Source organism: Dipodomys merriami, unplaced genomic scaffold (genome assembly GCF_024711535.1).
Source record: "Dipodomys merriami isolate MVZ:Mamm:240054 unplaced genomic scaffold, mDipMer1.0.p SCAF_141, whole genome shotgun sequence".
Classification (NCBI taxonomy): domain Eukaryota; kingdom Metazoa; phylum Chordata; class Mammalia; order Rodentia; family Heteromyidae; genus Dipodomys; species Dipodomys merriami.
The window spans coordinates 1,947,822-1,960,802 of NW_027202727.1; the positions used below are offsets into that span (position 1 = coordinate 1,947,822).

At 35.1% G+C, this 12,981-nt stretch overlaps 1 non-coding gene across 1 annotated transcript; it reads right to left on the reverse strand.

Moving 5' to 3' along the window:
- Window positions 1–929: 929 nt before the first annotated feature.
- LOC138826308 (U6 spliceosomal RNA) lies at window positions 930–1,035 on the reverse strand. The gene has a single exon (XR_011371648.1). It is a non-coding gene; the product is annotated as a U6 spliceosomal RNA (small nuclear RNA).
- Between the last annotated feature and the right edge of the window lie 11,946 nt (window positions 1,036–12,981).

Sequence of the window (12,981 nt, forward strand, 5' to 3'; positions counted from 1 at the left end):
CCTGGTTTCCCTTCAGTGTGCACATATGATCAGCAGAATGGGGTTATTTAGTAGTGATTCGATTCGACCAGATGAGTGGAAGTTCTTGGTTTCTTAAGTGTTGTTAATTTTGTCATATCACCTTACATTTTGGATTTAACACGGAGACCATGTGCCATTTGTCTCTTTGCTTTTGGCTTACCTCGCTCAACATGATTTCCTGTAGCTTGATTGATTTCCCTACTAATGCCATTATTTTGTCCTTTCTAATGGCTGGAAAATATTCCGTTGTGTATAGTTACCACAGTTTTTTGATCCATTCATCTCTGGTGGGACATATGGGTTGTTTTCATATCCTGGCTATTGTGAACAGTGCTGCAATAAACATGGAAGTGCATTTGTCCTTGAATATTGGTACCTGTTGTTCAGGATAGATGCCTAGAAGTGGTATGAGTGGGCCATAAGGAAGGTCAATATTTATCTTTCTGAGGACTCACCAGACTGCTTTCCAAAGTGGTTGTGTAAGTGTACATTCACACACACACACACACACACACACACACACACACACACAGAGTGAGTGAGAGAGAGAGAGAGAGAGAGAGAGAGAGAGAGAGAGAGAGAGAGAGAGAGAGAGAGAGAGAGAGAGAGAGAGAGAACATTTTCTTGATCCATTCTTCTACTGAGCAGCATCAGGGTTGGTTGCATATCTTAACTATGGAAAATAATGCTACAATAAACATTGTTGTGGTGGTAGTTTTAGTATGGACTGGTTTGTGATCATTTGGGAGAATGCCCAAAAGTGGGATTGCTGTATAATAGGGAGCTCTATGTGGAGGCTTTTGAGGAACCTCCAAACTGCTTTCCAAAGTGGATGAACAAGTTTACACTCCCACCAAGAATGCAGTAGGCTCCCTTCTGGCCATATCCCTTCCAGCATCTTTTGTTGTAAAAATATGGAACGATTCATTAATTTGTGTATCATCCTTGTGCAGGGACCATGCTAATCTTCTCTGTATGTTCCAATTTTAGTGTATGTGCAGCCAAATTGAGCACAAAACATTTTTTATATATAAAGAGTAATTGATTTTCTTAAACTTGACAATTCAACAAAAATAAGTTCAAAAGAATTGTGAAATTTTAGAACCATGTGTTGCTTACATAAGCACACATTTAAGAATAAAGTCAAGATTGACATATCAAAAACAAAATAATTCCAGATATTTGTTGTTCATGAGATTTGTAGGAGGAGGAATTCAATTATTCTACAAAAGGCACTTGTCATAATGATCATTGCAGCAAATGTTAACGTTTGTTAAAAGTTTTAATATTTTAAATATGTTTAATTTTGGGATTTGCTTATATATGGCAAAATTAAGACTGTTTGGCAGGTCATAAAATTTTTTGATAAAGTATATAATACTTCTGGTAGCATGTACTAGTAAGTATGTACATTTCAGATTTTATAGAAACTTTACTAATGAGAAGTTGCAAAGACTGTGTAAAGAAGCAGAGTGAAGAGTTAAGATTTTAAGTACATGGTTTCTGTTAAATCTTCAGGGCTCCTTTACGTTATATGTTAGTGATGAACAAATAATGATATAATCCACATACAAATGATGAGATGAACTATAAATAGTAATCTTAGTGAGTAAATTTAAAGGCTACTGATAGCTTTATCCAGTTTTAAATGTACAGGAATATGAGAAAATAGTAAACTCTACTATGTACACTTCAAATACTGAAAACCCTGGTAATTGTTTTGTTTTTTATTTTAGTAATCATTAATATTTAATTATTGCTTTCTTTATTTATAGCATTTTTCCTTGTTGTAATATAATACAACTTTTATGAGTCATGATTAAGAGGTACTTTGAGAATATTATTGGGATGGCCACACAATTTTTCATAGGTGCATGTGAATTTACAAAGAGCAAAACTAAAAACAAACTATTGATTAAAAATTATATCAAGTAGAGTCTGAATCAGGAGTGTTGATAAATGTCCTCACCTAAAATCTTAACCTTAGGCTGGAGCATCTTATTGAAATATTGTTGAGAATTTCAAGACTTCCTTTATGTAGGGCCCTTAGAAGCATGGATAGCATGCATGTGTACAAAGCCAGTGACAACAGGCAAATATGACTGTTTCCCCAAAAGGAATCTATGAAGTCAATAGTTATCTTCCCAAGCAGATGAAAAAATGCGTCCAAAATGATTCATTTGTGGAGTTATTTAAGTTATGGATTCTTTGTTAGACATATTCTTTTCTTTTAAAAATTGTCAAATATTAGCTTTATAGTAAACGTTGTCTAGTATTTCTTGGTTCAAAACAGAAATCTTGATACAATTGATGTCACTTGGCTTTCTTACTTTCTCAGTTCAAAGCCAACCTAGGCAGGAAAGTCTGTCACATTCTTATCTGTAACCAAACACCAAAAACGCCAGAAGTGGAGTTTGGCTCAAGTAGTAGCGTCCTAGCTTTGGCGGAAGTTGGCCAGGGAAGACATTTGTTCAGGGACATGGTCCAGCCTCTGAGTTCAAGCTCCAGAACCAGGACAAACTAAACAAACAAACAAGAAAAAAAAACGCACATATTTCTTTGGGACCATCCATAAAGCACTGGTTTGAGAACAGGCTCCTTTTGCTGATCATACTCACTGGATCCTGCTTTTTTGGAATACTAATTGTGCTGGAGAATTCAGGACAAGACTAAAGGAATTAATAAGTGACTCCTGCAACAACAGAATCATCTCAATAGTGAAATATCCACGCATAAGACAAATTAAAACCTCCAAGTCTTTGTTTCCTTACAAAAGAAATCTTTTAAAACAATGTTTATTTCCTTTTGTTCTATGCTGGCCTTCAAATGGCACATTGTTTCCTTTTGAAATACTTTCAAGAAGAAGTTTTCAGAAAATTTTTATATGAATAAAGAACACACTCGAAAAAAGTCAGGGACAGTTTATTCAAGCTTGGATTCTTTTTTTTTCTAACAATGAATATATATTTTTTACAGTGAAAATACTGAACAGAGTGGTTACAATTACATGTGCAAGATAATGAGTACAGTTTTTATCAAGCATTGTAGCCTACTCCTTGGTTTCTCCTTCCCATCCCTAGACATAAAGAAATGCAAATCAAAACAACATTGAGATATCACCTCACCCCAGTTAGAATGGGTATAATCAAGAACTCTAATAACAGATGCTGGAGGGGATGTGGAGTCCCACTTTTGGGCATTTACCCAAATGTTTACAAACAAGACCACACTAAAGCTACGAGCACAACTATGTTTATTGCAGCATTATTTACCATAGCTAAGATCTGGAATGAGTACATTTTTTATCAAGCAATGTATCCTACTCCTTGGTTTCCCCTTCCCATCCTCCCTTCCCCCCTCCATCCAATCCTCCCTCCGCCCAAAAACAAAGTTGTAAAGTTCGTTTTTGAAATAACGACTTGTACATCTCATTGTTGCAATGGGTCCACCTGTATCCCTATTTAAATGATTTGTTTTTTTTCTGTTCCCCTCCAGAAATTATACTGACATCAAATACAGTGAAATCAGGGGTTATTGTTATCCCATGGGGAAGGGACATAAAAAGCAACAAGGAAATCATCTTATAAATATGTTAGAAAAAGTCACATGAAAGAACAAAAAACATTCGAATACATATCTTAGGGTTCATTTCCCTAACATCAACTTATCTGACCTTTTCTGTTTGACTCAGACATATACTAGTTATTGTAAATAAGGAAAACCATGGGACCTATGTTTCTTTGGGCCTGGCTTACTTCAATTAATATAATTTTTCCAAGTCTTTCCAGTTCCTAACAAATGTGGCAATGTCATTCTTTCTGATGGAGGCATAGGATTCTATTGTGTATATATACCACATTTTCTTGATCCATTCATCTACTGAGGGGCATCTGGTTTGGTTCCATACCTTAGCTATGGTAAATAAGGCTGCAATAAACATAGTCGTGCTGGTACCTCTAATGTGGCCTTGTTTGTGAACATTTGGGTAAATGCCCAAAAGTGGGATTGCTGCATCTTAGGGTAGCCCTATGTGGAGTCTTTTGAGGAATCTTCAAGAACTGACCTCAGGACCACTGGAATAGAATTGAAAACCCAGAAATGAACCTACAAACCTATAGCCATCTAATCTTCGATAAGGGAGCTAAAAAAACTGATGAAAGACACCCTCTTCAGGTAAAATGAATGTTTTCAGGCTTCATAGAACTAGCACAAAGACATGTTTGGACATGAGGTAACACGCCTTTCAGAGACAACTTAGTAAATACAAAATATAAAATTTAAATGACATAAAAACATTATTCATGTACATATGGCCATATAAGATAATGTTAAGAAAAATGAAACCCAAGATAGGGACACAACTTGTTTTATTCTTTATTGAAATTGTTTTTAATGTATCTAAAATGTACTATGTGATTTTTTCGTTTCTCCTCCATGTTCTTCCCGCATGATATAACTCCTGTTTTCACTGGATATGATGTTGGTGCCCTGCATCTTGCAAATACATTTTTCTAGTGTGGGAAGGGGAAGGGAAACAACAAAATGCTGAAACAAAGATTCCGGATGACATATTGTAACATTGATATGAACAAGACACTATGTAGAAAACGAATTTTACAACTTGTGCAGGGGAGGGGGAATTGGGCAGATGGGGAAGGAATGGATAACACAGGAAAAACAAAAGAGGTTGTAACAATAAGAAATGTACTCATTACCTTACTTATGTAACTCTAAGCCCTCTGTACATTATTTTTTACTATAAAAACATAAAAGAAACCATTATCCATGAGTACATTAACTTCAAATTCCATAAGTGCTCTTAACTTAAATTTAACTTGGAGAAGATTCTCAGAAAAGTTTATTTGTGTGTGTGTTGTGAATTATTTCCCAAGTGTACACAAGTTAACAGTAGAAGAAACAATAGGGATAATAAGAGAAAGAAAAGTTCTGTGTTTAAGTATAATGGTTCAATATACTATAGAAGACTCTGCAAATAAGACAACATTGAACCAATAAAGCCAAGGCCATTATGTAGATCTATGGGAGTGACATAGGGAAATAATTAATACTAAGAGGAACATGAACGATGAGGCCACTCTCTTTCAACTTCTATCTCTAAATCATAGTTGCTAATCACGCAAATTTGTAAAATGTACAATTGAAGAATAATTCTGGTTCCAAAGCAAGTTAGATATAAGAGCATGGACTTAACTTGAAAAAAAGTCCATGGTGAGAAAGCAGGAATTATACTAGCAATGAACTGGTGGCCAAGATCTCATTTCTTTTTCTTTCTTTTATCTTTTTTCTTTCTTTTTTTTTTTTGATGGTTGAGGCAGGGTTTGAACTCAGCCTGGGCAATATCTCTCCACTCTTCACCTCAAGACTAGTGCTCTACCTCTTGAGCCACAACGCCACTTCCAATTTTCTGGTGGTTAATTGGAGATAAGTGCCTCAGAACATTTCTTTCCTACTCATACAGGATTTGAACTGCAATCCTCAGATCTCAGCCTCCTGAGTACCTAGAATTATAGGCGTGAACTCAAGTGATGGTATACTAGTCATGAGCAAGATTGCTGAATGAGGTTGCTGAGGCTTTTGCATACACACATACAAACATACACATACACACAGAGGCACATATATGTGCAAACACACCTGCACAAATAAAACAACTCTCAGAATATGGAGAAATGTTAGAAAACAATAGAAAAAATATCCTGAGTAAGACTAGATCAAGTGATAATTTTTAATATTAGAAAGTCCTCAAGTGAAATTTATTCAAAGTTTGATAATATTACATACCTAGGGACCAGAGATAAAAAGAAAGTCAAGTAATCATTATTAAAGGGATTGGATCCATGGAAGAATGAATCAGAGACCCCTGCAGGTGCATTTGAAAATGTTCATATCCTGTGTGAAATGATAGAACATTTTTGAAAATAGTACATAAACAACTTGAGCAGTCAGTCTAATGAATAAGATCATAGGAGAAGTTCAGAATTGCTAGTCTGTATCTAGATTAAATAAACCACCAAACTATGGAAGGGCAATTTGATACAAGCCTAGAATTCTAGCACTCAAGCTAAGACAGGAGATTAGAGAGTGGGATTACATAGTGATACCTTCCGTGGACCAGGTAGTATAATTTTGTCTCAATGAAACAAACCAAACAATAAGAAAGGAATACACAGTTGGAAGTTTGGGCTAATTTTGTCATTATGTTTTGAGAAGGCAAGTTTCCTATTGAAATGCAACTCATTTTTAATCCTCAGTTGTGTTTTAAATGCTCTCTGCATTACACAACATTCCTAGATGCAAAATGGCTTATGATTCCCAATCAAAAATTTGAAAAAATAAGCATCATTCTGTTGGATTTCAAAGAAATAATGAAGGATTACAAAAGCTTAAGCCTGGAAAAATACAAAGTTCATCTAATGTAGGACTTTGTAGACCTTGTTAAATTAGATTTCATATTTAAAATAAATATTTTGGTTTTGTTTCTAATTTCATATTCTATAGGATACTACAAAATTCTTTTTAAGTAGAGGTTTTAATTGACAAATTCACACATGAATCAGGCATTTTATTTGCTTAAAATATTCTTTCAAGCGAGGTATAATTAGAACTTAGTTAATTGATAATTCCAACAGTTCATGTATAAAATGAGATAGTGTGAATAATCTGCACAGAGTTGCCAACAAATGGATGATATTAATTTATTAATTTAGAACAAGCAATTTTTTGAGGCCTTGGTGTAACATGGTATGAAGACAGTAATTGTGTGAGGTCTTGGTTCTTCTATTTGTAATACAGGAAGAAATTTCCTTAATTACATGCCTCTGTATACAATGAGAAAAATGCGAGGTTGGAGTTGGTTTTATTTTTTGGTTTGTCCTCAGGTTTGAACTCTGGGCCAAGCCACTCTCTTTGAGCCGGTTTTTGCTCAAGGCTCATGCCCTACAACTTCAAACTCAGTGCCACTTGAGTCTGGCTTTTCCTGAGAAGTTTATTGGAGATAAGAATCTAAGGAATCTTCCTGACTGGGTGGGCTTTGAACCATAATCTTCTGATCTTAGCCTCCTGAATATCTATGATAGATAAAAATATAAATAATATTTGCAAGTGCTCTGATTTCTAGAAATCAGAAAAATGTTGTAGCAAAGTTTAGTGTAGTGTGCTTTCCACAATAGGAAAGGCATCATATTAGCACAAGTGTAGTATTTTTTCACAATAGTGATAAGCTATTTATGATGTGAATTAAGGGAATTTTAAGGTGCACCATACAAATTGGAAACTGTTGGGATTACTCTGATGAACAAATGTTTACTCTTGAGGAATTAATTATTACACATACTTGGTAGTTATATCCTCCACCAGAATGTGGCTATTTTTTCTGTTGATTTCTCAATATGTAGCACCCCATTAGAAACTGCAGTTATTGCAGAATTAAATATCATACAAACAGGTACTGTTTTGAATATCTCTGATATGGAATGTTCAGAATTTGAAAATGAGTAGTTAGTATTTGTAAGAACTTTGAAGAACACATATATTCTGTCCTTTTAATAATTATTCAGTTTTAAAAGTTAGGAGTTTCCAGAGAATTAAACTGTCTTCTGTTTTACTATGGGACAATATTAACTTATAATTTTTTTGAAAATTATGACATATATTGTGAAAATATTGTATATTTGGATAACATTCAAGTTGATGAACGTCTGATAAAGAAAGGTGTAATTAATTCAAATTAGATGCCAAATAGTGTTCATTTTTTAAAAGGTAATGCACATAGGATAATATTTACTATAGCAATACAGTGAAATTATACTTTATGTAACTTATTTTTGTTTAATTTTATTTTTAAGATGATATATACAGGGGTTGCATTAATTGTAAGGTAGTGAATACATAACATGTCGAAATTTTACCCACTACCTCATTTTTCTCACACTTTTCTTTTCCCCCCAAACCCCTCACAAGTTGTAATATAAATTTCCAACATGTTGTCTTGTGAGTATTGCTATTGCATTGGTTTTCCCTTTGTCCTTTGTCTCCCCAATTTGTTGTTCATCTTACGTTCTCAAAGTAAGATAAATGCATGTGCAATACACACAGTACTGAAGTCAAATACAGCAGGGGATAAACTATAGGGGAAAACACAAAAGAAAAAAGGAATCACATAGTACATTAAAAAAAAAAACAACCACAAAGAAAAACCTCTATTTCCATATCTAGATGTTTATTTTGCTCAACATGATCTTGAATGGACCTATATGCAAAGCTTTTGAGCCATTCTGCGCATCTGCTAGTGTTATTCTATACATATCCTATTATTACAAATGAGGGAAACTATGGAATCTGTTTCTTTGGGTCTGGCTTATTTTATTTAGCAGGATTTTTAAAAATCTTTCCATTTCCTTTTGAATTGGAAGCATAGAATTCAACCATATATATATATATATATATATATATATATATATATATATATATAAACAAAATGTTATATATATATACGTATATATGTATATATATATATACATATATATCACATTTTGTTGATTCGTTCATCTACTGAATGGCATATTGGTTTGAAAATGTTTGCATGTAAGTATCACTTAGGGTCATTCAAAAATGACAGATGACACCTCCCCAGACATACTAAAATCATGATTTCTTCATAAGAAAGGATTTTATGGTGGTACACGTGTTGAAATATCTAAATGAGTGTAATTTATATCTTGCACTGAATTAGGCAGGAAGATATCTAATATCATATAGGATAAAAATGGTAGTGACAAAATATTCCCTTGAGAAAGATATAGGAGTCTGCCAGAAGTATGAAGAAATTCAGATAATTTTAAAGAATTTAGAAATATAAGGTCAAATATGTTTCTTTAAATAAAAATTATGTAAGTGGAAGGGCAAAATAAGGAGAAGAGAGGAAAGTAACTGAAAGCAGATCATTGTCCCAAGTTAGAGTATAAAAAGTCATAATCTAGAGTTCGGATGAAGATGGCAGAAGGTCTAGGCTAAACGAGCTTTCATGTAGACAACAGTTTTAGTGTTCCAGTCAACAGTCCTAGGCTAGAGAATCACACCAAGTGTGCCATCACAGTACAGAGAGTTTGGCCAGAGATGGAATATTCAGGCAAGGAAACAGATCTGAGAATCAGAGGCCAGAGTCACCATGCCTACAGAGAGAGTCCAGTCAAAAAGATGCCAGACACAGTGTGTGTATTCTACTCAACACCAGGAAGAACTGACAAGGAACAGATATATTCATGCTGCAATCACAGACCATAGAGGGCCCAGTCACCAAGCTTCTGGCATGAATAGCACCCTGACATCCTCACTCCTTCTCAGAAAGCAGAGGAGGGAAGGTGGCCCCTCTCCAACCACCAGAGAGAGCCATCTTTGATAATGACAAAGGCCAAGAAATTGATACTGACAAAATGCCCAGACTTTTGACTGTGCAACTACAGGATTTTGGTTGATGCTTGCCTTAAAATAGTGTTCTAGCACAAAAATAGATGCATGGAATCCAATAAAAGACAGCTGAAAGAAGTCAGGGAGACCAGAAAGGGAATGTTGAATGGAGCCCAACAGAAGGAATGGGAATCCAAGGACACCATAACCGATCAACTAAGTGATTTGAGAATAAACACAACACCAAATTAAGGAAGTAATGAAGTTCATATAAGATCTAAAACAAAGCTCCAACAAAGAATTTGAAGTCATCAAAGCTGACCAAATAGAAGGAAAAGAAATTAAAAACGAAGTGGAAAGTCTTGAGAGCATGGAAGACCATGTAGAAGATCGAATATGAGGGACTGAAGACAGCATGGTTATTATACAGAAAGAACATACAACTATCCAAGACAAATCCAAGAATATGCTAGATCTATTCAACATTTTGAAGACACCCTCAGAAGGTCTAATCTGAGGATAATGGGTGTAGAGGAGCACCTAGAGTCAGAAGTTAATGGTCTAGAAAATTTGGTTAACATTTTCCAAGCAGAAAACTTCTCAAAAATGCAAAAAGATAGACCTATTCAGATTCAAAAAGCTTTTAGAACCCCAAATAGACCAGACCATGACAGGATATCCCACCGTGACATTATAATCCCCACAGCATCAATTCCAAAGAAAAACTCCTTAAAGCTGTCAAGGAGAAAAGATCAACCACTTACAAAAGGAAACCAATTAAAATAACCTCAGATATCTCAGTGGAGAAAATTACAGCAAGAAGAGCTGCTATGCCCTAAAGACAAACAATTATCATCCAATTATACTGTACCCAGCTATGCTTTCCTTCATAACTGAAGGCCAAATAAAAACCTCCCATACCAAAGAACAACTGAAACAATATATCTACACCAAACCAGCCCTATAAATGACACTTAACGATGTATTACACATAGAAAATCAACAAGACCACAATAAAGGCAAAGAAACCGCACTCAAACTGAGAATCCAAGAACCATAGGAAGAACCCAGTTGCTGCAGCCCCCAAGAAGGGGCATAAAATGGCAGGAACTCCCAAACAGCTCTCAATTCTAACTCTCAACATTAACGGATTGACTCTCCAATTAAGCGACATAGACTGTCAAGTTGGATTAAGAAGCAAGATCCTTCTATCTACTGCCTTCCAGAGTCTCATATTGCCCATAAAAACAAACACATTTTCAATGTGAAAGGCTGGAACAAAATCTACCAAGCAAACGGCCCACATAAACAGGCGGAAGTTGTAAGCCTAATAACAGATAAAATAGACTTCAAATTAAAATTAGTGAGAAGAGATAAGGAAGATTGCTACATACTAATTAAGGGATCTCTCCTTCAGGAGAATATTACAATTTGAAATATCTATTCGCCAAACAACCAAGCACTCAAATTTCTTCAAGAAACACTACTTTCCCTCAAATCTGACATAAATCCAAAGACATTAATTGTTTGGGACTTTAACACACCACTTTCCCCACTAGATAGAACAACTCGGCAAAAACTCAACACAGAAACTGCATATCTAAACACGTGCATAGATTAACTAGATTTAACAGACATCTACCGAATATTTCACCCAGCAGCATCAGAATACACGTTTTTCTCAGCAGCTCATGGCACATTTCCCTAAATAGACCACACTTTAGGTCACAAAACAAACTTTTCCAAATTCAGAAACATAGAAGTTATACCTTGCATTCTCTCACACAACAAGGTAATAAAATTAGCACTCACCACCAAAAGCCACCGAAGAAAGTCCTGTAACACATGGAGGCTGATAAACACACTGTGGAATGACCAGTGGGTCATGAAAGACATTACAAAGGAAATTCAAATATTCATGATATTCAGCAAAGATGAACACACAAATTACCACCTACTCTGGGACACAGCAAAGGCAGTACTTAGAGACAAGTTTATAGCCCTGAGTTCCAACACAAACAACTTGTAGATATCTGAAACCAACAATTTAATGAGACATCTGAGAGCCTCCTTGAATAAGAGCAGGAAGATAATACATAATCCAGTAGATGGAAAGAAATGATTTATATTAAATCAGAATTAAAGAATTAGAATCCAAAAATACCATAGAAAGAATCAACAAAAGAAAGAGTTGATTCATTGATAAAATTAACAAAATTGACAGAACTTTAGCAAATCTTACCAGAAAAATAAGAGAACACACCCAAATAAATACACTCAGAGATGACAATGGACACATCACCACAGAAACAACCAAGATTCAGAACATTATAAGGGAATACTTCTCAAAACTTTATGCTAATAAGTTTGAGAACTTGGCAGAAATGGACCTTTTCCTAGCAAATATTGACATGCAGAAACTAAACCAAAATGAGTTAAACCATCTTAACAGGCCCATATCCAACATTGAAATAGAAACAGCAGTAAGAATCTTCCCATCTAACTAAAGCCCAGATCCCGATGGATTTACAGTGGAATTCTACAAGGCCTTCAAAGAAGAGCTCACACCAACACTCCTCTAACTCTTCAATGAAATTGAAAGAGAAAGTTAACTACCTAACTCATTCTATGAAGCCATCATAACCCTCATCCCAAAACCAGGCAGGGAGTCTTCAAAGAACGAGAACTATAGACCCATTTCTTGGATGATCTTTAATGCAGGAATTCTCAACAGACTTTTGGCCAATCGACTTCAATAATTCATCCAAAAAATCATACACCTCTATCAAACAGGATTCATTTCATGCAAAGTTGGATCAATATACACAAATCAATTAATATAATTCATCACATCAAAAAGAGCAAAGACAAGAACCACATGGTTATCTCAATAGATTCAGAAAAAGGATTTGACAAGATCCAACACCCCTTCTGCAAAGATTAGGAATCCAGGGAACATTCCTAGGTACAACAAAGGCTCTACATGACAAACCTACAGCCAGCATTATACTTAATGGTGAAAAACTAAAGCCATTTCCTCTTAACTCAGGAATGAGACAAGGATGTCCACTGTCTCCACTTCTCTTCAATTTAGAATTAAATGCCTAGTTAAACCATAAAACCAGATGCAAACATTAGAGGGATCCAAATAGGGGAAGAAGAAGTAAAACTCTCCCACTTTGTAGATGACATGATCTTGTATTTAAAGAATCCCACGGACTCCACTCTCAAATTACTCAAGCTGATTCAAAATATTGGTAAAGTAGCAGGGTATAAATTTAACCCTCAAAAATCAATGGCTTTTCTGTATGCCAACAATGAGAAAAGCGTGCTGAAAACCAGAAAACAACTCTATTTGTCATAGCCCCACAAAAATTAAAATACCTAGAAATTAACATACCCAAAGAAGTGGAGGATCTCTATGATGAAAACTTTAAAAACTTGAAAAAGGAAATCAAAACAGAACTTAGAAAGTAGCAAAAAAAACCTCCCATACTCCTGCATTAGAAGGATCAACATCGTGAAAATGGCAAA